Here is a 23,702-nt window from a genome sequence, read left to right as displayed (position 1 = left end):
TACCAAAGTCTCCAAAAATATGATGAAGATTTGCAGTCAAGAACAATCTGTCTCTATGCTTTGCTCTAATTAGCTGTGTGTCTTTTGGCTCTGTACTTCAGTGTTCTCATCTATAATATGAAGCCATAACAATGTGACAGGGTGATGGTGAGGTTGCTAATCCCATAAACAAAGGGCCTGGCATGGGGTAGGGAGAAGGATGGAGGTGGCCATCACTGGTATCCAGGGAGGAATGAGCCACCTTCTCATCACAGGCTTCCAATGCCTCATGAAGTTCTCTGAGTAAATTGCAGGGTACTCCCTTCAAGGCATGGGGAGGGGTCTTGATGAGGCTCAGGCTGAGAAGCACAAGGTAGGGAAGCTAAGGAGGGATTAGGCCTCAGCTCTGACTTGCCAATTCCTCCCCATCCATGGGAAAGGCTGCAGAATGTTTTTCTATGTCTCAGGAGAGATCTAGAACACTGGCAGTGTGGGGACTTCCCTCCTGTCTACAGAGGAAGCCTGTGAGGCTGGGCAGAGAGAAAGGATGGAACTCAGGAGGTGAGACCAGCTTCGTGGTCCTGCACCAGCGGCTTCAGCACAGCCGGCCCTGGACCCCAGAGTGTTTCTTGGAGTAGAAATCGGTGCCTTGAGCAAGCCACCAAGCTTCCTCTGGGCCTCAGTTTCCTCTATAAAATGAAAATAGCGCCTCCCAACCATAATGCAGGCTTATTGGGTCCCACGTACTCAGCCCATCCACCTACGGAGCTTCGTGTTAGGTATAGGTGTCACGTTGCTTTGTTTGAACCTATGGCTCCTGAAAAAGGATATGTAACTCTTCCTCTGTTACCATTGAAGAAAGAGAAGCTCCAGAAGATTCTTTCCTCAAACTGCAGAGCTAGCAGGAAGCAAAGCCAGGTCTTTCTGATTATATAGCCTGTGCTTTCTCACTAGGATCTAGTGGTTTGAAGGTGCAGGGGAGAGGAAAACGGGGGCCCAGACATGCTGGCAACCTAAGGTTCTACTCCTAACCCAAAGTTACCTGGCCTCTGTTTTTCCATTTGAGGTCATACCAGAGTTTCTCACTCTTAAGTCACTGGAGGGCTGTAATGGCTATCAGGCAAGAGAGTCTCTCTCTGTGTTTGAGCCAAGGTGGAGAGAATCCTAGGCCCAGATTTGGAGTCTGGCCTCCAAACAATTTCACTGTCTGGGTTCTGTCTACCATTTTGCTGTGTAGCTTTGGGGGAATCCTTTGTCCTTTCTAGGCCATTCCCGGACATGTGCACAATGGTTTGGAAAGGGTCACATCAGTGAAATCAAGCCCCAGGAAGCGGATCGTAGGTTGAGATGAAAAGTAGGACCTTAAAACTCTTGTCTTTGTGAATAAAACGAGAGTAAATGTAACCTGGCCTACATTGCTTCAGCCTGGCTCTGGGGGGATGATGAGAAGGCACTTCTTTGGCAGGTCCTCTTCCTTCCCAGACCCATGTGTGCGCACTATCCCACCCAGATGTCCTTTCCAGCATGGGGTCGGGCACCAGAAAACCAGGAGCTGTGGAATCAGAAACACCTTCCAAGTTTCTCGACCTCTCTGAAACTTTTTTTTTTTTTTTTTTTTTTTTAACTATGGAAGGAATCCTGGGGTACTTAAACATGGAACCACATCCCCAGCCCTTTTTCATATTTTATTTAAAGACAGGATCTTGCTGATTTGCTTAGGGCCTCGATAAATTGCTGAGACTGGCTTTGAACTTGTGATCCTCCTGCCTCAGCCTCCTGAGCCACTGGGATTATAGGCATGCGCTACCATGCCCAGCCCTTTCTGAACTTTCATTTTCTCATTTGTAAAAGGAGCAAACCTATTTACCATACAGGGGCTTGGGGAGAATTACACAGGAAGTGGTTCTGCAGAGAGCAGCCCCTGTCATCACTTGACAATGGATTATATTATCATCTTAATCTGCTAGCCCTTTCTTCAGCCGGGACCCCTTTCTGCCCTGGAGAAAGCCACCTGATACATTACTTAGTGGCAGATAACTCAGTGGCTAGACTAATATGCTGCTTGACTCATTGTCTCCATGAGCCTGTGTTCATTTAAAGAATAGATGTGAAGAGGGCATTTCTCACCCCTGGTCCCAGCCACGGAAGTCTTTGATGGAGGAATTTCTGGCATGGAGCTGGGTTTCCTTTGATATGGCCTCTTCCTGTGCATGGGTCTCTGGGTTTATTCTTCCATTCCACATGTCCCCAGTGCCTCTGCCTACCATTTTCTGGGTGCAGAAATTAGAATGACCCACCACTTCTTGGAGGAGCTGATCTACTAATAGATACAATTCCAGGGGGAACCAGAAAAGAATCCTTATGTTGAATTGGCCTCTCTAGGCTGGCAGAAAACCCACCCTCCATGAACATTTTCAATGAGTAGTTTAAACCACTTGGATAGGGGGCTTGAGAACCAAGAAACCAGTTCTAAGTGCTTTCACCTCCCTTAAATTTCATTAGGGCTGACAATTTGTATATCCACTTACGATGTAATGTGATTTGAATGGCTGACAGTAACTGTTAGAAAATAAGGGTCCCCTGGGCGTGGTGAATAGGGAGGCAACAGGAGATGCTTTTCAGGCAGTGGGCCCTCCCCACAACAGGGGTGCTGTAATTTAAAGACAGCTTGATGGACGGGGTGTCCACCCTGGGAAATGGGAGAGACTGGCCTCTTGGCCTCCTTCCCTCTTCACCCTGCAATCACTTTTGTTCCTGGAGGCTGAGCTATCTTGGAGTTTTCGGCATGCAATAAAACATCCTCGACCACAAGGCCTATGTTGAGCCAGCACCGCTAGAGTTGAACGCCAAGCCGGTTGGCCGGATCGTCTGCATGGTTAGGCGGAATTGATAGTGTGTGTCCGGCTTCGTGGCTTGCCTTTTTGTTTTGGCTTAGTAACTAAAACAGAACTGATGCCTAAGAGATGGGATGTTCCCTTTTATTTGATCCCCTATCAAAGTTTTACTCAGTGTGTGTGTGTGTGTGTGTGTAGCAGTTATTGTATCTTGGATTGAATTGGCGTTTGTTTGAATCCTCGAAGGCCTGTCACTTTTCCTCTCTAAGTATCGATTTCCTCATCTATAAAACTAAGCGGGTGCTTCCTGCCTTGCAGAATTAATTAGGTAAAGCCTCGGAAACGGCACTGTCCGATAATGGAGCCGTGAACCCCCTAGCGTGATTTCAATTTAAATTAATAAAAAGATTCCATTCCTCAATTGAGCTACCCACATTTTATAATCATGAAAAGAACAGTGTAGCTATAGGATTCCCCCCCATCATTGGAAGGTTCTGGACAGCACTGCCATGGAACCACATCAGAACCCACTATGTACTCAGTAAACACCCCCCAAAGAAAATGTGGCCTTCACTGTCGTTCACTAGTGTAGAAATTGTCAGAAATAGACATTACAGAGGGACATTCTCTTAGAATTTCAAATTTGGAATTCTCAGATGAGCCAGCAGAGCTGTCTTATTCTTGGGGACCCCCCTTCCCATCTTGTATGTAACAAAACTCTCTTGTCCACACCCTAGAGAACTCTTCCCAGATAGAGGAACTGCAAGAACAGCACAGAGTACAAACAGCGGCCAAATGCCACAGGTATGCGGAGAGCCAGAGGCCCAGGAGGCAAGAGTGAAGGACATGACAGAAACAAAGTTGTTGAAAGAACCTTTCAAGGTCTTTTGAAATCCAAGAAGGAATCAAGGTGGCTCTGGGGGTTTTGGGGCGAGAATTCGTGAATTTGCTTTGGCTGTGGTTTCCAAATTTGACAACTCTTCAGAATTGACTAAGATATTTGTGGAATATCAATTCTAGGGCCCTAGGTTGGATGTGCCGATGCATTATGCTTGGAGTAAGTCCTGGGAGTCTTTTTCCGGGTTCCCCAGGTAGGCCTGAAGCAGCCACTTGGAGCTCTGTGCTCCTGCCAGTGCCCCTGGTCAACCTGCTCATTGGCTCTCAGATGGAACCGGCCTTCCCAGCAAGAAGATCTGAGTGGTCCAGTTGTCTGTCTGTGTCCAATCAGCACAGTTTGGCTTGGAGAGGCAGGGAGCTCTGCTGCTGGAGTCAGATTGCTGGTTGTTGAGCTCCTAGAAAGTACCCTATGATCCAGCCATCCCTCCACTGGGCATATACTCCAAAGAATTAAAAGCAGGAGATCATGAAGAGGTAGCTGCACTCTCAGGTTAGTGGCAGCCACCTAAGTGTCCAATGGACAAGCAGATAATATAAGAAAGTGGGTTGCACATACAATGGAATATTATTCAGTCTTATAAAAGACTGAGATAAAATGTGAGATAAAATGGATGGACCTGGAGGAGGTCATGCTAAGTGAAGTAAGCCACGCACAGGAAAATGCTGCCGGATCCCACTTATATCAGTGTGATGGTTTGGATGTGAGGTATCCCCCAAAAAGCTCCCGTGTGAGACAATGTGAGAGGGTTCCAGTGGGGAAATGAGTGGGTTAAGGGAGCCTTAACCCAATGAGTGGATTCATCCCCTGATGGGATTAACTGAGTGGTAACTGGAGGCAGGTGGGGTGTGGCTGGAGGAGGTGACCATGGGGGGTGTGGCTTTGGGGAATATATTTGTATCTGGCCAGTGGAGATCTCTCTCTCTCTCTCTCTCTGTGCCTCTCTCCCTTTCTCCCTGTCTCTCCCTCTCCCTCTTTCTTTTCCTCCCCCTCCCCTCTCGCTTTCTCTCTCTCCCCCCTCTCTCACTCTCTCTCTCTCTCTCCCCCCCCCCTCTCTCTCTCTCGCCCTCTTCCCCCTCCCTTCCTCTCTCCCTCCCTCTCCTTCTCCTTTCTGATCACCACATGAGCTGCTTGCCTCTGCCACACTCTTCTGTCATGATGCTTCTCACCTGGAGTCCCGGACCGAGGAGGAATGGAGCCGGCCTTCTGTGGACTAAGGCCACGTGAGCCCTCAAATAAACTTTTCCTCCTCCAGAATTGTGCTGGTTGGGTCCTTCAGTCATAGCAGGGCAAAGGCTGACTAAAACAATAAGGCATCTAAAACAGACTCATAGAAACAGTAGGAAGGTGGTTCCCAGGGGGCCAGGAGTCTGCAGGTATACAGTTAGGGTCTTGTGAAACGCCCAAGGTCTAGAGAACAGCTGGACCATATTGGGCCTATAGTTAACAGTGCTGAATTGTGCTCTTAAAAGTGTAATAAGGTAGATCTCGAGTTGTGTTCTGAGACGAGGGGCAGGGGAAGAGTAAAGAGATTGGATTTTAATGAAGTGATCAGACATGCGAACACATTTCCTTTGGGGGTAATGCCATTTTCATTGCATTTATATTGTGACCTCTAGGGGAGCAGGGAAGAAATTCGTTACATACAGTACACAACTGATAGCCAGAGTTTGCTTCCTTTTAGGGGGAATCTTGTGAAGGCATCTCTCTTACTGTTGGGTGTGCTGTTGGTTTTGCAACATTTTAATAAAACACAGTTAACCCTGTGACCATGTGACCTTTAACGGCTGCTTCAGCTATCTGACCTGATGGCCTGCAAGGGTCCTCATTCTCTTTGCACCCAGACGTAATGTCCTCTTTCACAGCTGAAAGGATCAGGCAAAATCGGTCATGTGTCCAAATAGAAATGAACAAAGAGTGCACCAAAGTGTTCCCAGTCATCTTTGTAAGTGGCAGAATTTGTTTTTAATTATTAATTGTCTGCCCTAATTTTTAATAATAATCATAAGTTATTTTTATGATAAAGGGCCAGGGCTGTGGTTCAGTGGTAGAGCGCTTGCCTAGCATGTGTGAGGCACTGGGTTCGATCCTCAGCACCACATAAAGATCAACAAATAAAATAAAGGTATAAAAAAAGGATACATAATTAATGATTGACATATTTGTGATTACCCCACCTGAACACTTTGGGAAACAATATCTTTGTGCTTGAAGTCCAGAGAAAGGTAAGCTTCTAAAGGTCCAGGATTGCTTAGCAGTTTGGCAATTTGGAATCTCACACCTCACTCCCTAAGATGTAATAAAAAGAATAACCTTCTGGGCTGGCTCCTGAGAATCCAACTGGGTACTCACAAGGAATTTTTCCTGTGTACCTAGAATGGTACCTAGCACCTAGTAAATGTGCAGTTATTGACTGACTGAATAAATCCACGAGCAATGAACCTAAGAGTCTCAAGAATCTAAATTGGACTCATGATTTCACATGGTGAAACTTGGATCAGAAGGAGACTATTGGTCCACTTTTTGTCCTAGTGACCAAAATACCCAACAAGAACGATTTAGAGAAAGAAAAGTTTATTCAGCTCATGGTTTCAGTCCATGGTTGGCCGACTCCTTTGCTCTGGACCCTGAAGTGAGGCAGAACATCTTGGCGGAAGGGCTTGGTAGAGGAACGCTGCTCAGCTCATGTCAGCCAAGAAGCAGAAAAAAGAGGAGCCAGGGGCAAAATCTAATCCCCAAGAGTACAACCCCAGTTACCTACTTCCTCCAGCCTACATGGGCACCTGGTATCTTTCTGGTTTTAAGGGAAACTTTAATTATATAGCGTCTCTCTTTACACCTAATGTTTATATCTCAAAATTTATTGGGTTTGCTATTAATATGGCTATAAAAATCTTCTTTTGGTTGGTATTTGTCTTTTTCAATCCTCTTATTCAACTGCTGTGTCTCTGTAGGCTTTAGGCATTTCTTTTAAACATCCAGAGTCTGAGTCTGACACTGTCTGTTAACTGAAGACTTTGGTTCATTCTATTGATTCTCATCATTGCCATATTCTGAACTCTCTGTCTAACCGTTTGGTTGGTGAAGAGCAGGTAAGTCGGTATCAGCCATCTCCTGTTGTGTTCTTCCCTCAGTTCCCTGCTCCATTCCTTTCTAAATCATCCCCAGCAAGCCCCTCATCTCAGCCTCAGAATCTGGCATTTCCATCTTGTGAATGTAACTTTTCATGAGCACAGTACCAGATTGGCAGTTCCAAATTATTTCAGATAATTAATTTTATTTTCTTTATTTTTTTTCAAGACAGAGTTTTGCATGCTTTGGCATATTGTAAATAATCATATCCATGTACTATAGCAACTGGGGATTTCATAAGCCACTGACTACCCTAAAATAGGGATTCTTTTTCTTTTTTGGGGGATGGGGCTTCAGCTCTCTATGAATAGAATTCCCTTTCCCTCTAATATACACTTGTCCCTTGCTGGACATTTTTTTTTTTTGTTTTAACATTTAATTTTTGTGAACATTTAAAAAACTTTAATAGAGAGGGCTGGGATTGTGGCTCAACAGTAGAGTGCTGGCCTCGCACGTGTGAGGCCCTGGGTTTGATCCTCAGCACCACATAAAAACTAAATAAATAAAATAAGGTATTTAAAAAGAAAAAGATTAGTTTTAAAGAAAATAAAATAAAAAACTTCAATGGTAACTAATATACAAGGTTGTTTGTGATTTGCTTCAGTAGGTAGTAATTTAGTTCACTGCTAGATGAAGTTTCCTCCCCTATTCCATAGGGAAAGTAATGAAGAATAGAGTCAAATAAGCATTTTGCACAGGACTATTTTGTCCTATAATGAGTCACCTGTATTTCTACCCATTAGTTTTACTGAAGCTGTTCAGTAGTTTGACGGGGAGGAGCTTAATTTCCAATTCTGTCCATACAACTATAGCTAGAGTGATCTGGGTCTATTACAATCCTTCCTTTAGTCCTGTTTTTTCTGATTACAGAATTAAGAGTAAAATTATTTCATAAGATTAAATAAGAAACAAGATCATGCATGTAAAGAGCAAGTTGTTTGGAAACAATAAATGTTGGCATTGGCTTCCTCTTCGCTTTATCTCTTCTGTAAAGCTGTTCAAATCTCTGTTTTATTTTGCTAGTTGCAAATCAGTATCACAGACCAGAGTTAAACTTCACACTACATTTCTTGAAAACCAATGTCTAATCTTGGGTGGGGTTAAATCCATTAGAACATTCTTCCCACTTTAACAAAAATTTCCCAAAGCCCGATTATCAGAACCTGGGTGCTGATTAGTTCTCATGAATTCAAGGGAATGCACAAAAAATATCATAACTCCTTACCAAAAGATTAAAAAGAGATAATACACAATGCTAGTGAGCATGTGGCGAGATGGGTATTCTTACACATACACTGCTCATAAAATGGCTCACGCAGTCATTTCCAGTATTCCTGCTGCTAGGAGGCCACCATAAGGAAGTCATCAGGGATAGGTGGGTGAATAAAAATTTATGTAGCAGCAAGTTCATTGCAACATTATTTATGGTTGTGTGTTATTAGAAACTCCCTGAATGTCTAACGATAGGGAAATGGCTAAATACACTATGACACAACCAGATGATAAAATATTATTCTTTTCTTAAAATGTGGTTTTTAAAGAATTTTAATGACAAGGCAAATGGTTCTGATATAATATTGAAGGGAAAGACAGGCCACGAAAGAGCATGCACAGCATGAGCCCGGCTCTGGTAGGATCTTGAAGCAGGTTTCTGTCTTCACCCGGGGGCAATACACAAGACACGGATGCTGTGTGGTTCCTGAAGGGGAGGATTAGCATGTATTTTCTTTTTTTATACAGTATGCACTATTCCTTTTGTTTTGGGGAAGAGCAGGTAGGCTGTGGTGGTCTTCCTTCCTCCCTCCCTCCCTCCCTCCCTTCCTTCCTTCCTTCCTTCCTTCCTTCTTTCCTTCCTCCCATAAAGTGCATTTGTGACTCCATGGGGTGAAAGCCTTTCGTAGAGCTTCCTGCTTGGTCAGTGTCCAGCAGGCCCCCAGACTTCTCTCTCATGTACAACCCCCTACAACCCTTTCTTGGCTAAGGCATCCAAGAGAGGTGGTGGGGAGACTGACTTCCTGCCTTAACCTGAGGAACCTTGAGGATTGGAGATTCCCGTGGGGCTGGTCTTCACCATTCCTCCCTCCCTATGGTTTTCTTCAGCCATGAATGGAAGCAGGTGAGTCTGCTGACTTGTATTTGAGCTGCTATAATGAAATGCCGTAGACGGGGTGGCTTAAACAACACAAATTTGCTTTCTCACAGTTGTGAGGGTCAGGAGTCTGAGATGAGGGTGCCAGTGTGGGTTTTTTTTTTTTCTGGTAACAGGGCTGTCTTCCTGGTTTGCATATTATTATGGTTTAGATATTAGGTGTCCCCCGCAAAGCTCGCGAATGGCAATGCAAGAAAGTTCAGAGGAGAAATGACCGGGTTCTGAGAGTCTTAATCCAATCAGCAAATCAATTCCCCTGACAGGATTAACTGAATGGTAACTGAAGGCGGGTAGGGTGTGGCTGGAGGAAGTAGGTCACTGGGGCATGACTTTGGGGGATATATTTTGTATTTGGCATGCAAAGTCTCTCTCTGCTTCCTGATCACCATGTGAGCTGCTTCCCTCCACCACAGTCTTCTGCCATGATGTTGTGTCTCACCTCCAGCCCTGAGGAATGGAGGCTGCTCTCTATGGACTGGAACCTCTAAAACTGTGAGCCCCTAAATAAACTTTTCTCCTCTACAATTGTTCTGGTCAGTTCTTTTAGGTGACTAAAACACATATGCTGCCTTCTTACCATGTCCTCACAAAGCGGGGCTGGAGGGTGAAAGTGTGGCCAGCAAGCTCTCTGCTGTTTCTTCTTACAAGGGTACTAATCCCATCACGGGGGGCCCACTCTCAGGCATCATGCAACCCTAACTGCTTCTCAAAGGTCCCATCTTAAAATACCATCAGTGGGCTATTTGTTTTTTGGTGTTAAGTTTTTTTGAGTTCTTTATATATCCTAGAGATTAATGCTTTATTGGAGGTGCTGGCGGTAAAGATTGACTCCCAATCTGTAGGCGCTCTCCTCCCGTTATTAATTGTTTCCTTTGCTGAGAAGAAGCTTTTTAGTTTGAATCCATCCCAATTATTGATTCTTGCTTGGGCTTTAGGAGTCTTGTTAAGGAAGTCAGATCCTAGGCCAATGTGGTGCAGATTTGGGCCTATTTTTTCTTCTACAAGGTCTTTGTTCTAGTGCCTAAGTCTTTGATCCACTTTTTTTTTTTTTTTTTTTTGAGTTGATTTTTGTGCAGGATGAGATATCGAGGTTTAATTTCATTTTACTAATATGGATTTCCAGTTTTACCAACACCATTTGTTGAATAGGCTATCTTTTCTTCAGTGAATATTTTTGGCATCTTTGTCTAGTATGATGTAACCATATTTATCTCTGTGTCCTCTATTCTGTACCATTGGTCTACAAGTCTATTTTGTCGCCAATACCATGCTATTTTTGTTACTATAGCTCTATAGTATAGTTTAAGTTCTGGTATTGGGATGCTTCCTGCTTCACTTTTCTTGCTGAAGATTGTTTTACATATTCTGGGTCTCTTATTTTTCCAAATAAATTTCATGATTGCTTTTTCTATTTCTATGAAGAATGTTATTAGGATTTTGATAAGAATTGCATGAAATCTGTATAATGTTTTTGGATGTATGGCCATTTTGACAATATTAATTCTGCCTATCCAGAAGCATGGGAGAGCTTTCCATCTTCTGAGGTTTTCTTCAATTTCTTTCTTTAGTGTTCTGTAGTTTTCATTGTAGAGGCCTTTCACCTCTTTTGTTAGATTGTTTCCCAGGTATTTTATTTTTATTTTTTATTTTTTTGAGGCTACTGTGAATGGAATAGTTTGTTAGATTGATTCCCAGGTATTTTATTTTTATTTTTTATTTTTTGAGGCTATTGTGAATGGAGTAGTTTTCTTGATTTCTCTTTCAGTGGATTCATTGCTGATATATAGGAATGTGTTTGATTTATGGGTGTTGATTTTATATCCTGCTACTTTGCTGAATTCATTTATTCTAGGAGTTTTGTGGTGTAATTTTTTTGGATCTTCTAGATATAGAATCATGTCATCAGCAAATACTGATAGTTTGAGTTCTTCTTTACCTATTTATTTCCCTTTAATTTCTTTCTTCTGTCTAATTGCTCTGGCTAGAGTTTCAAGGATGATGTTGAATAGAAGTGGTGAAAGAGGTAATCCTTGTTGTTCCAGTTTTTAGTGGGAATGCTTTCAATTTTTCTGTATTTAGAATGATGCTGGCCTTGGGTTTAGCATAGATAGCTTTTACAATGTTGAGGTATGTTTCTACTATCCCTAGTTTTTCTAGTGTTTCAAACATGAAGGTGTGCTGTATTTAATGACCAATATGATTCTGCAACATGTACACTCAGAAAAATGAGAAATTATATCCCATCTATATATGATATATCAAAATGCATAAATGAATTCTACATTCATGTATAACTAATTGAAACAAATTAAAAAATAAAAAGAAACATCAGTTGAAGGTAGTTAGGGATTCAACATTTGAACATTGGGAGGGACACAGTCAGTCCTAACATTGTCATCTAAACCCCCCTATCCTATAGCCTGCAACCTCATGGACCTTGCCAGGTACTTAATCAGGGGAACTGAGAATGGCTCAGGGCCCACTACTCATACTACAAGTTCTCACAGCCGAGTGGAGGACACGGCTGGGTAATTATTTATGTCAATAGTTACCACTGACAGAACCCATATTCCACAATACCTGTGGACACTCTCTTAAGTACAGTTTTCACACTGATCACCGAATCCTCACAACTCCAACATAATCACTTCCTTTTACAAATAAGGAAACTGAGGCATAGAGGGGTAAAAAAGTTTGAAATAAGATCCAAATGTCAAAGAGAAATTTGTGCTCCCCTGTTTATTGTCGCTCTCCGCATAATCACCAGGATATGGAACCAACTTAAATATCCATCAATGGAAAGTGGATAAAGAAAATGTGATTGTATACATATCCATATCTATCATATGTCTATCTATATAATACTACCCAGCCTTGAAGTGTAAAACCTTGTCATTTGCAACAACAGGGAGGGACCTGTGGCCACCCTGTTAAATGAAATAAGTCAGTCCTAGAATAACAAACTCTCCATGATCTCACTCATTTGTGGAACCTAAAAAAAAATGCTCTCACAGAAATGGAGAGTGGAATGGTAGTTCTCAGAGGCTTGAGGGAACAGAGGGTATGAGGATAGGTGGAGGTTGGTCATGCAGTGTTTAGGGGTCAGGAATAAGTTTTGGTGTTCTATGGCGCAGCAGGGTAAATATAGTTAACAATAATGCACTATATATATCTCAAAATAGAGAAGGGAATTCTGAATAAACTCACTGTAGAGAAATGATAAAAGTTTAAGGTGATGGATATGCTCATGACCAAGTTGATAATTATTCAACAAATACATGAATCAAGACATCACATCATACTTCATATTATGAATGAGCACAAATATTATATGTCAATCAAAAAAAGAAAAAAAAGGAAGCTTGCATGAAGTCACAGAGCTAGAAAGTGGGATTCAAAACGTTGCTCATCTGTGCTCTCATGAACCACTATCACTGAAGTCTAGAGACCAGCTGCTTGGGTTCAGAGACTGGCTCTGACTGATGCTGAGAAAGTTCTTCTGTCACTCAGCCTTTTTGGTTTCTTCTCTGTAAAATGGGGATGATTCTTTCCACATGCAGTTGCTGCATGAATTCAACACTGCAGGTGCAAGTGCTATGTGGACAGCAAGTGACCTCAGACAATAGGGTCTCCTTGCTGGGCCTCAAATGCTTTTGGAGTCCCTAAGAGTGAAAGCGTTGGACTCAACTGATGAATGGAAGGGAAGACTGAGTTGTATGGGGGGGGGGGGGCAAGGGGCGGAGCCTGCATCCTTGGAGGTGGAGCCCGCATCCTGAGAGGCAGAGCAGGGAGTGGGCACTGCCAAAAGAGCTCCGGGGGAGAACTTGCGGGAGCAGGGAACATCCAGTACCCAGGGCTCTGCGGGATGCCAATGCCTGACAGGTGTGCGGCTCGGGAGTGAGAGGCTGGGCTCAGTGGGCCCACACCTGTTGGGCATTAGCACTAAGTCGAGGTGGGAGTGGCCAGGCAGCCACCAAGTCCAGACGGAGGGGCAAGTCTGGGCCCATGTTCCCTGCACCCGGGAGCCAGGAGCTCATTAAAGAGGAGGGGAAGGAACAATTACTGCCAACTTCTGAAGGTAAAGACCTGGAAGACTGGGAGCTGAAGGTGACTGCTCTCTATGTGGGGTCTGGCGTGCCAGGAAGGCAGAAGGGATGAAAGGAGGAAGGAGATGGCTCCCAGGGTTACTTACTCCGGTCAGGATGGGGCTGGTTCATTAACCATGGTGGCCTAGAAGGCTAGGAGGGTGACCTGAGCTTGGGCTTGACGTGACCTGTATTGGGGAGCATTGGGGAGCTCCGGAGCAAGGGAGGGGCCAGCTTTAAAGAAAGGAGGGAGGTGGGGCTGGTGGGGCTGGTGACTCTGCTGCCCAGGCTTGAGGGGTGGAGGAAGAAATCCCAAGGTGTGGCTGTGACTGGGTCCTGGCTCAAGGGGTTACCTGTCCTTTATCCAGAATGGTGCTGTCAAATATAGATACAATGCTAGCCACATAAGCAATCTGAAAATTCTCCAATAACCTATTATCAACTACAGGTTTTTTTTGTGGGGGGGGGCGGTACAGGGATTGAACTCAAGGGTACCTGAGACACATCCCCAGCCCTATTTTGTATTTTATTTAGAGAAAGAGTCTGAGTTGCTTTTTCTGAGGCTGGCTTTGAATCTGAGATCCTCCTTCCTTAGCCTCCTGAGCTGCTGGGATTACAGGCATATGCCATCATGCCCGGCCACTAACAACAAAATTTGAATGATATATTTTATTTAGGATACTACATCAAAGATATTCCAATATTGAATCAGTATGAAAATTATTGAGATATTTGTCCTGTAGTAAGTCTTTGAGATTGGGTGCATTTCATGTAGCACAGCTCAGTTCAGGCAAGCCACATCCAGGTGGCTCATGGCTGCTGTCCTGGACAGGGCAAGTCTAGACCTAGAGAAGTCTATGTAATGTTGACCACGGGTATGCCCTTTCCTCCTCTGATTCTGAGACAGGGCAGGAGGGGCGCTGGCCATTATCTTTCCTCACTGCTCTACTAACTTGTGGCCTGGGGTGGTCTCCATTACACTCCCAGAGTTGAAGATTCACCTCGGATTTCTCAGGGATATTCCAGGGGAAAGAGTTGTTAAAACAAAAAATTAACTTCTATTCTGAAAGACTCCTGATTCTGGAGTTGGATAGGGTAGAGGAAGTAGATTTTTTATTGTATTGTAGAACTCTATGCCATGTTCACTTGAGGTAGGAGGCAGGGTGGGAGATTTAATTTGAAAAGCCATATTTGATTTGGGAGCTACAGCTGAAGTTCTGAGGACACTTGATTTAAACCATCAACAGCTGTTTGTCAGAGGTAACCAGGTGCCGTGGGTAGGAATTGACCTCTGATGTCAATCTTCTGCGTCTCCTTGGTTTGGATTATATTTGGTTCCTGGCAGACTGGTGTGGTGTGGATGTTGAGAAGCACAATTGGATTTAGGTAATTCGGGTTTGGGTTTCAACTTTTTGACTTTGGGCAGGAGGAATCACCCCCTCAGTGTCCTTGTCTATGAAATGGGAACATGAATACTTGAAGATTTGAGGGTTTATTCATAGGATACAATGAGAGAATGTGTTTGAAGGTCTTTACCTGGAACATGAGGTTCAGGTAAAGATTTCTTGGGAAATCATTTATGGGTTGCCATTACTGTTATTACCGTTATTATTCATGGAGCAGGGCCTGGGTTGAGTTTGTGGTTTGATCTAATGAGGAAGGTGAAGTGGGGAGGTCTCCTTACCAAAGCAAGTCTAAAAGGGTGTCTCTGAGGGACAAGAGCACGGCCAGAGGCCTCCAGGTGGGTAGGACAAATGTGGGGGCACAGCCCAGGGCTCTTGTCCTGGCCTGCTATGGGGCTGTCATCATGAACTTCACTGAGGAGTCATCCCCTTCTCTATTAGTTTCCAGCTCCACCTCCCTGTCCAGAGGTACCCAGATATTTTCCAAACCAGCCTGACCCCTTTCTAATGCGTTCCAGATGCATTCATGAGAAACAATGCAGGGCCGAGCAGGAAGTTACACATTTTAGTTCCATATTGGGCCAGATGGTTTTGCCTTGTTGCAAGGGAGGGGTTACCTCCTTTCCTTTCCTTCCTTTTATGTTCCCAGGGAGGAGCATTTAGAGTGACAGGATTTGTTTGATACATACACATTTGCCCTCAGTTCCATCAGTGGAACTTTGACTCACTCATTTTCTCCATGTTTATTGAGCACCTATTATGATTTAAGCTGTTTTTTCTTAATGATTCATAGCTTACAAAAGTAGTGGATTCTCTGAAAAGATCTTGGTTCGGGGACCACACTTGAGGAACTTCTGTTTCAAAGAAAATGTACAAGGGGCTATGAGAGCTTAAAACATGGTAACCTAACCCAGGCTTGGAGATAGGAAGACAGATGAAAAAGGAGGGCATTAAAGCATTTTGGACACAGGCAAAGCATGTGTAAAAGTCCAGTGGTGAGGGTGGACACGGCATCTTGGAGGAGCTGAAAGAAGACCTCATGAGTCCTCGGTCTGCGGTATACTGGGGCTGCTGTGACCCCATCCACATCATTCTTAAATTCCTGCCCCTAGAAAGTCATTGAGATGCTGTCACATATCAAATACATTGCATCTCTTCCCTCTTGGCAGTTTCGAAGGGGCATAGCATATCCTCTTCCTGTTTGGTGCTGCTGTGATAAGTGCTCTGGCAAGGGAGTGGGTGAGGCTCTGAGGGAGGCTGCTCCTGTAGCTTCAGAGGAGATGAGCTCTTATTTAAGGTGAAGAGGCAGACCCTTCTAACACTGCCACTGCTGGGCAGAGAAGGACCTGTCTGGGTTCTCTCAATCCCAGAAGACTTTTTCCTGGGATCTGCGGAAGTCAGGCTCCGCCGCACACCTCAGCCACACACATCAGCCACACCACTGAGCCCACTCAAACACAGGTGTGCTTTTTCCTGAGTAGGGTCATCTGCAGATGGATTGAGGGGATGGGGATCCAGGCCTGGTCTCAGGCTTCTGGGCTATTGCATCCTCACCTGGGCAGGGATGTGTTCAGTGCTCTGGCAGTCCCCAGATGTCGGCTCCCTGCCTGTCAACCCAGGGTGATCCACCAGACCACTGGTTCTTCCTTCTGCTCATGCCCTCAGTTTTGGTTTGAAGGTCAGCCTTGCTGTGTGGGGGAAAGAATGCCAATGACATGCCCTCCCAAGGTTGGTTTGACCCCAACACTGAAGGAGACAGGAGTAGAGGTTGGCAGGGAGGAGTTCAGGAGCCAGACTGCAGGTCTGCATCCTGGTTCCACCTGCCAACAGCCAGGGGAGGGGGTGAGCTACATAGTATAGTTTGCCCTCCCCAAGAGTAGGATAATAAGATCCACCCAATAGGTTGTAGAAGAATTAATGCTGACAGTAAATGGGTGGGACTGGAGATTACATGCTAAATGAAAGAAGCCAATCCCCAAATACCAAAGGCCAATGTTCTCTCTGATATGCAGACGCCAACACACAATAAGTGGAGGAGGAAAGAATAGAAGTTCATTGGATTAGACAAAGGGGATTGAAGGGAAGGGAGGGGGGATGAGAACAGGAAAGACAGTAGAATGAACTGGACATAACTTTCCTGCATTCTTATATGAATACACAATCAGTGAAACTCCACATCACATACAACCACAAGAATGGGATCCTAATTAGAATACGTTATAGTCCATGTATATATAATGTGTCAAAATATATTCTACTATCATGTATATCTAAAAAGAATAAATGCATCCGGGATTGTGTCTGACACACAGTAGTTGCCCAATAAATGTTCACTGAGGTTTATCATTTCTGAAGCACTTGTTGTTTTCCAGGCAGCGTGTTCAACCCTATGAGTGTGTTGGTCTCCCTTATCCTCATGATGGTCCGACAAGGGTGCCTCAATGCGTGTTCTTGAGTTGCAGGTGTGAGGTTGGTTGCTCAAGGTCAAATAAAAGTTCAAACTCATCTCCAACTGATTGCAAAGTCCATGATTTCAACTGGTCTCCCTTTGCCTACGGCAGTAAATGGTTTACATTTATGCTACTTTCTGGCTGGAGGTCCTTGGTTAAGCCAACTCCTTTATGTGAGCCCCCTTTTTTCTCACCTATTGAAAAAAGAAACAAAGCATAAGAACCCAGCTTGGGTTGGGGCTCAGTGGTAGAGCGCTTGCTTAGCACACGTGAGGCACTGGGTTTGATCCTCAGCATCACATAAAAATAAGTAAGTAAAATAAAGATATTATGTCCATCTATAACTAAAAATATTTTTTTTCTAAGAAGTTTGATGGAGAAGAGATCAGGAGAGGTTGGACTTCCCTGAGATCCTAGCATGGCTCTCTATTTTTTTCCCCCTGGTGCTGGTGATCTAAGCCAGGGGTGGCTTATGCTAGGCAAGATCTGTACCACTGAGCTCCACTCCCAGTCCTTCTCCTGCCGAGTTTTGGAGAGACTTGGACTAAGCCATCCCACTGCTTGCCTCAGTTTCTCCCATCTGTAAGCATGAGAGGATTTGCCTTGAGGCTTCTGAGGATCTTCCTAGGATAAGCATCCTGGGCTGCTGCGGTCCAGAGAGGCTGAGAAAATGGCTGGGCACAGAAGCGTCAGAGCTGCTGAAAGCTGTCCAGTTATGGGCTTGCTGAATGTTGGCATTGCAATTGCAGGATGTACCTATACCTGGTGAGCTGAGTCTGGCCAAGAAACCCTGTGGAGCGTGACACAGCAAGGACATTAGAATGTGACCTTTCTGGGATGAAGTTTGTGCTTGCTGTTGTGACTTCACTGGGCATGTCCCTTGCTCTGTCTCAACCTCAGTTTCCCCATCTGTTAAAATGGAGCAGTAATGGTGCCTCTTTTGTAGTATTGCTGAGTGAAACGAGGTGATTCGGGTGCTGTGCCAGACTGAGCACACCCAGCACAGCACCTTTGTGCCTGTGCCACCCTGAGCCGGCATCCATCTTCTAATCGAGGCTCGTTAACAGGAGAGAGCTGTCTAAAATATCTGTGCCCCTAGGCCTCACATAGCACCCACCCATGCTCATAAAATACCTTCTGAAATAGGGCATGAGCTTGCTGCATGTCATAGATGAGCCTGACCAGGGTGAGGGGGGACAGCCACAGGGCAGAAGAACCAGCCCACAAAACCCAGCTTGCAGGTTTGGGCCAGTGGTGGCTCAATAGCAGTGCATAAAACCTTGAATTTTGTCAAGACTGCCAGTTGATGGGGTCGTGATACTTGGGCTGTCCTCCATGCCGTGGGGCAGAGGCAGGGGATTCAGGCCCTTTGATCTGTTCTGCACCTCGGGGTGGGTTAGCCATTCCTGTAAAACTGATCTGGGAGGTCTCTGAGCTCGAAAGAATATAGAGCGGGTATCTGGGGTACGATTTGGTTAATTCTGTGTTTGTATCCTTGCCAGGAAGATGGGAGTCTAAGAGGTGACTTTTCTGTTAGTTTTTTGGTGACCCAAATGACTCAAAATGCTCACAGAAATCTCTGAAGCCCTCTTATGTCCCTAGTCACCTTGGCCTTTTCAAACAGAGCCCTCCTGTTTAAACCAGGGAACTGGTTTTCCAAGGCCCAGGGTGGTTTCAAGTTGGGCAGGAGACATTTTTCATGAGCCTTACATAATGAGGTGTGGTGACCTCTTGTAATGAAAACTCATCCTCCCTCCAGGAACCCTGCCTTATGCACTGGCTTCCTGCCTGGGGACAGTAGGCAGTGACTGACATGTGTTACTTGAGATAATGTAATGAAAAGGATTCTTATAAATGTTTTCAGATGGCCAGATGGACGTGTGTTTTAGTCAGCTTTTTCACTGCTGTGATGGAAAGATCTGACCCAGAACAACTGTAGAGGAGGAGGAAAGGATTATTTAGGAGCTCACGGTTTCAGAGGTCTCAATCCATAGACAGCAGGCTCCATTCCTCAGGGCTTGATGTGAGGCAGAACATCATGGCAGAAGAGTGTGGCAGAGGGAAACTGCTCACATGATGATTAGAAAGCAGAGAGAGAGAGAGTCCACTGTCCAGATTAAAATGTATATCCCAAAGCCCTGCCCCCAACGCCCTGCCTCCTCCAGTGACCACTCACTCCATTCCATCAGGGAATTAATGCACCGATTGGGTGAAGGCTCACAGCCCAATCATTTCTCCTCTGAACTTTCTTGTGTTGTCTCACACGTGAATATTTGGGGGATACCTCACATCCAAACCATAACAGAGGTGTATCAGGCTGAGAGGGATGGGGTGTTGTTGGAGCATTGCTGGTCATAGAAACCCCACTGTCCCTGGGCAAGGGGGACTTGAGAGTCTGGCTGAGTTGTCATATTGGAGGACTGCTCATGTCCTCTGAACTCACCCTGCCTCCTGTTCTCACATGGCCTGGCAGATTCTGGCTTTCTGGCTCTTCCTCCTTCAGGGTCTCAGTCCTTGCAATTCTACTGTGTGAATTTTTTGTCCTCTATGGATTTCAGTTCGAGTCATATCTCTCTAGTGATGCTTTCTCTGACCTCCACCATCAGTGTCTCCTTGTCTTTTCATTCCAATAATGTCCTTCCTGGTGTGTTCTGTGGTCTCTTGCCTTCTTGTTAATGTTTCTACTTTGTCTGCTGCCTTCCATAATATTGAATATTCCAGTAAAGAGCCAGACAGAAAGCATTCTAGATCTTGTAGCTGTACAGCCTCGGCCGTGACTGCTCAACTCTCCCATTCAGTGTGAAGGACTCCAGTTAGACAATGTGTAAATGTGTGTGTCTGACCATGTTCCAATAAAACTTCATTTGGGGACACAGAAATTTGAGATTCATGTAATTTGCATATATCATGAAATATTATTATTCTTTTGATTTTTTAAGAAAACATCTTTATATAAAGCCATTTGCTGCTCAGGGGCCTTGCAGAAATACACAGTGGATTGGATTTGATCTCCAGTATGTAATTGGCCAACCTGTGTTTAGAATGTAAGCTCCCTGAGGTCTAGGGTCAAGTCTGTCTTTTCCATTACAGTATTCCAACTGTGCTGGAATTCTTGGCAGATAGCAAATGCTCTCTAGATGCTTAAATAAATGAAAGGAGAGGAGGCTATATGTGGAGCTTATTAGAAAATCACTCAAACATGGACCATCATGTTTTTGTAAACTAGGAGTAAGGGAACACGAAACAAAAGGAAACACATTTTAGAGATAGGACATCTGAAGAGCAGCCAATGAGAATCTCCAGACCTGAGTCCACCATTCTCCTCTAGCCAGGACAACCACCAGCCATGCACAATCTCTATTTTCTAGGGCCCAGAGATGATTCCAGGTCAAGCTGGAAGCCCCAGCTCCCTGTGAGCAGTCCTCCAATCTGACAGTCAGCCAGACTCTCAGAACCCCATTGCAGGGAGAGGTCATGGGTGCTTTGTTGACATCTGAGTACATAACATTTCACTACTTTAATAAGGAAAATTATTCTTGAGTTCTAAAAAGGAGAATCAACCTCTCAATTTCACCTAGCATTTGTATCAGTCCTTTTGATTCTCATCTCTCTTGACTGCTGTCTTGGTCACTATTTCTGTGATTTCTCTAAAAGTGTTTGTCCCCCTGAAATCACATTGACATAAAATACTTTCCTTAATAATACACTCAGAGGGAAAATATTTGGCGCTCTTCTCCATAATTTATGATGGAACCTGTTTATTGCCTTGTGGTCACTGTACTGCTGGTCATTGGATGCTGTGGGCCACTCAGTGAGGCCCCTTTTGGGCTATATCTTTGGACAGCAGGAGAAACATTTGAAAAGTTAAAAAAAATTCAGACCACAAGTCGAATTTTGGGACAAATATAACTAACCCTTACCTCTCACCTCATTTCAAAAGCTTGGATGAATTAGATTTAAGTCAGAAGAAAACATTGATGGACATTGAAAAGACATAATTTGGGGGACATGAATTTAACTAAACAGAGTACTAAAATGGAAACAGAAAGCAAGTTGATTGTACAAAATTAAAAAAAAAAAGCTAAGGAACAGAAGAGAAACCACAGACTCACAGAATTATTTATAAACCAGGAGCAAGGAACAAGAAACAAAAGAAAACAAATTTTAGAGATAGGATATCTGAAGAGCAGCCAGTGAGAATCTCTGGCTGAGATTCTCAGCAGTCAAGAGAGATGAGAATCAAAAGGATTACAACTGATACAAATGCCAGGTGAAATTGAAAGGCTGATTCTCCTTTTTAAAGATCAAAAATAATTTTCCTCATTAACAAAGGGTTAATTCTTTAATGTAGGAAACCCTCTAATCACTGAGTGGGGAAAAACCCAATGGAAAAAGGTGTAGAGAATATATAGAATACGTAGTGGTGGTGTGTATGTGAGTTTGTGTGTGTTCGTGTGTTAATGGAAATATTCATATAGGATGATTTACAAAATAAATACAACTAGTCAGTGAATATTTGGAAAATTATTCAGTCTTTCTAGTAATAACCCCCCCCACAAATTAACCTGTGAAGCTGACAAAGATCAAAAAGACTTTGATAGTGGGTGGTCAGCCATCAGCGAGGCAGGGTAACCGTGTGCACCCAAAGCCCTGAACTCAAGTTCTTCTTCTAGAAATTTAGATTCAGGCAATATTTAGAGAGTTTTCTTGGTTGTCATCACTATTAGGTCTGACTTAGTCACCATTTGTATGCTCCTAAGAGGTGCTTGACAAGAGCTGGTCGGATAGAAGGATGGATGGATAAATGGGTAAATGAATATAGAGAGAGATAAACCAAGGACCTGGCAGTGTTTTGAGCATCGAAACATTTGAGACACTTTCCACGTTCATCAGTGATATGTTGGTAAAATATCAAGAGTCAAGGCTGCCCAAAGACCATCAGTTTAATGAATTGCCTGGTCAGTTGCTTGACAAAACTGACATGAATTCATTTAAATGATGCCCAAGGGAGTGGCTTGGCATGGCGTGGCAGATGCAGAGTTTCTCTTCCATCAGGTAGATGGGTGGGCACACAGCTGTTGCTTCTGAGTTGACTTGGGGTTCAAGTCTATCAAATTCTTTCTTTTTTTCTCCCTCTCCCCACTTTTTTTTTTCTTTCTTACCTGATTTCAAACTCAGGGATGCTTAACACTGAGCCACATCCCCAGTCTTTTAAAATATTTTATTTAGAGACAGGTTCTCACTGAATTGCTTCGGGTCTGGCAAATTTGCTGAGGTTGGCTTTGAACTTGTGATCCTCCCGTCTCAGCTTCTTGAGCTGCTGGGATTACAGATGTCCACCACTTCGCCCAGCCTATCAGATACTTTCTAATTGAATGGGTTAAATGTATTCATGATCACCAATTACTGAATTTTTAAGACACTGGTAGACTAATTATAATTATGAAGTCAATTATAAATGCCTCTCTTCCAGATTCTTCTGGAGTCAGAATTTTATACAAAATAGTGTCCTCTGCTGTAGCAGGCACTTGTAGGTTGGGCTTCTGTCCTGGAGTTAGTGCCAGTATCGAAAGCCTTGGAGAATAGTCGCCTAGCTTGAGGCGATCTAATTAAATTCCATATTGACTTGAAGTGGCCCCCAGTGGACAGATCAAACCTATTTTTAGGTTGCAAGTGTTCAAAGAAGAAATATTTAATTAGAATGGGGGATGTTTAAAATAGCTTCCTCTCTGAACAGGGGTGCCGGCTGGCTTGTTCTCCCCGGTGTCATTAATCACCAATGAAAGGACGTCAGAATTCACAGTCAGTTAAAATTCCTCCTGAAATCCTCCTTCTATGGGCGTTTGTTTCTCTGGCTTTTGGTAATTTCCTTCAAGCTAGTGGCATTGAGAGCTTTAGACAGGTACATTTAAATCACTGGTTCAGAAAAAGACCCCCGGCAGCACATTTCTGGCACAAGTGTTCTGTGGATCTTGGAATCCATAGCGAGATGGTCCAGTCTGAGGAGGTTGAGAGTGCTCCCTGCTCATGGTACCACAAAGGGCCTTGAAGAACCAGATTAACTAGCAAGTGAGGGAAGGGGCATCAAAACTCAAGCTTGCTCAGTATCTCAAATTTATTTATGACATTCCTTTTTTATATATTCATCTATATCTATCTATCTATCTATCTATCTATCTATCTGATCAGCAGGTTAAAATTGTCTCTCCAAATCAGAGAGCTAAATTGACTTGACTTTACCTACAAATTGGGCTAAAAGAAAACTATCTAGCAGCCATGGGAGATAGGTTCTATTACTATTCCCACTTCACAGATGATGATACTGAGGCATAGAAAGGCTACACAACATTCCCAAAGCTATTCCTTGGTGGGTGGCAGAGCCAAGACTGGCTCTACAGTTGGGTGCTTCCATTTTAAGACTTTATGATTACTTTGGAGGGTTTTCTTCTCTTTTCCTGGTAGATTTTAACTGCAGCCTACCGCTTGTAGGTTCACCTTCAGAATGCCTTCCCATCAATTATTGCCCGAATCTCAAACTCAACAGCTGTTAGGAAGTCATTGTTTGTGAGAGGAAAGGTCACTTTTATCCTGTGTTTGTGGGAATATAAATTCAATCTGTACAACCCTTTTTGTCTGATGATTTTACTTTTAGAAATATACTCTTAAGGAAATAATCTAAGATGTTTCTCTTTTACTTTTAGAAATATACTCTTAAGGAAATAATCTAAGATATTTCTCTTCATAGAGAAATCTGTGAACAGAGATCTTTGTCTAC

Source organism: Callospermophilus lateralis, chromosome 1 (assembly GCF_048772815.1).
Source record: "Callospermophilus lateralis isolate mCalLat2 chromosome 1, mCalLat2.hap1, whole genome shotgun sequence".
In the NCBI taxonomy this organism is placed as follows: Eukaryota; Metazoa; Chordata; class Mammalia; order Rodentia; family Sciuridae; genus Callospermophilus; species Callospermophilus lateralis.
The sequence above is the reverse complement of the archived record's forward strand: the minus strand, read 5'-3'. Positions refer to the sequence as shown.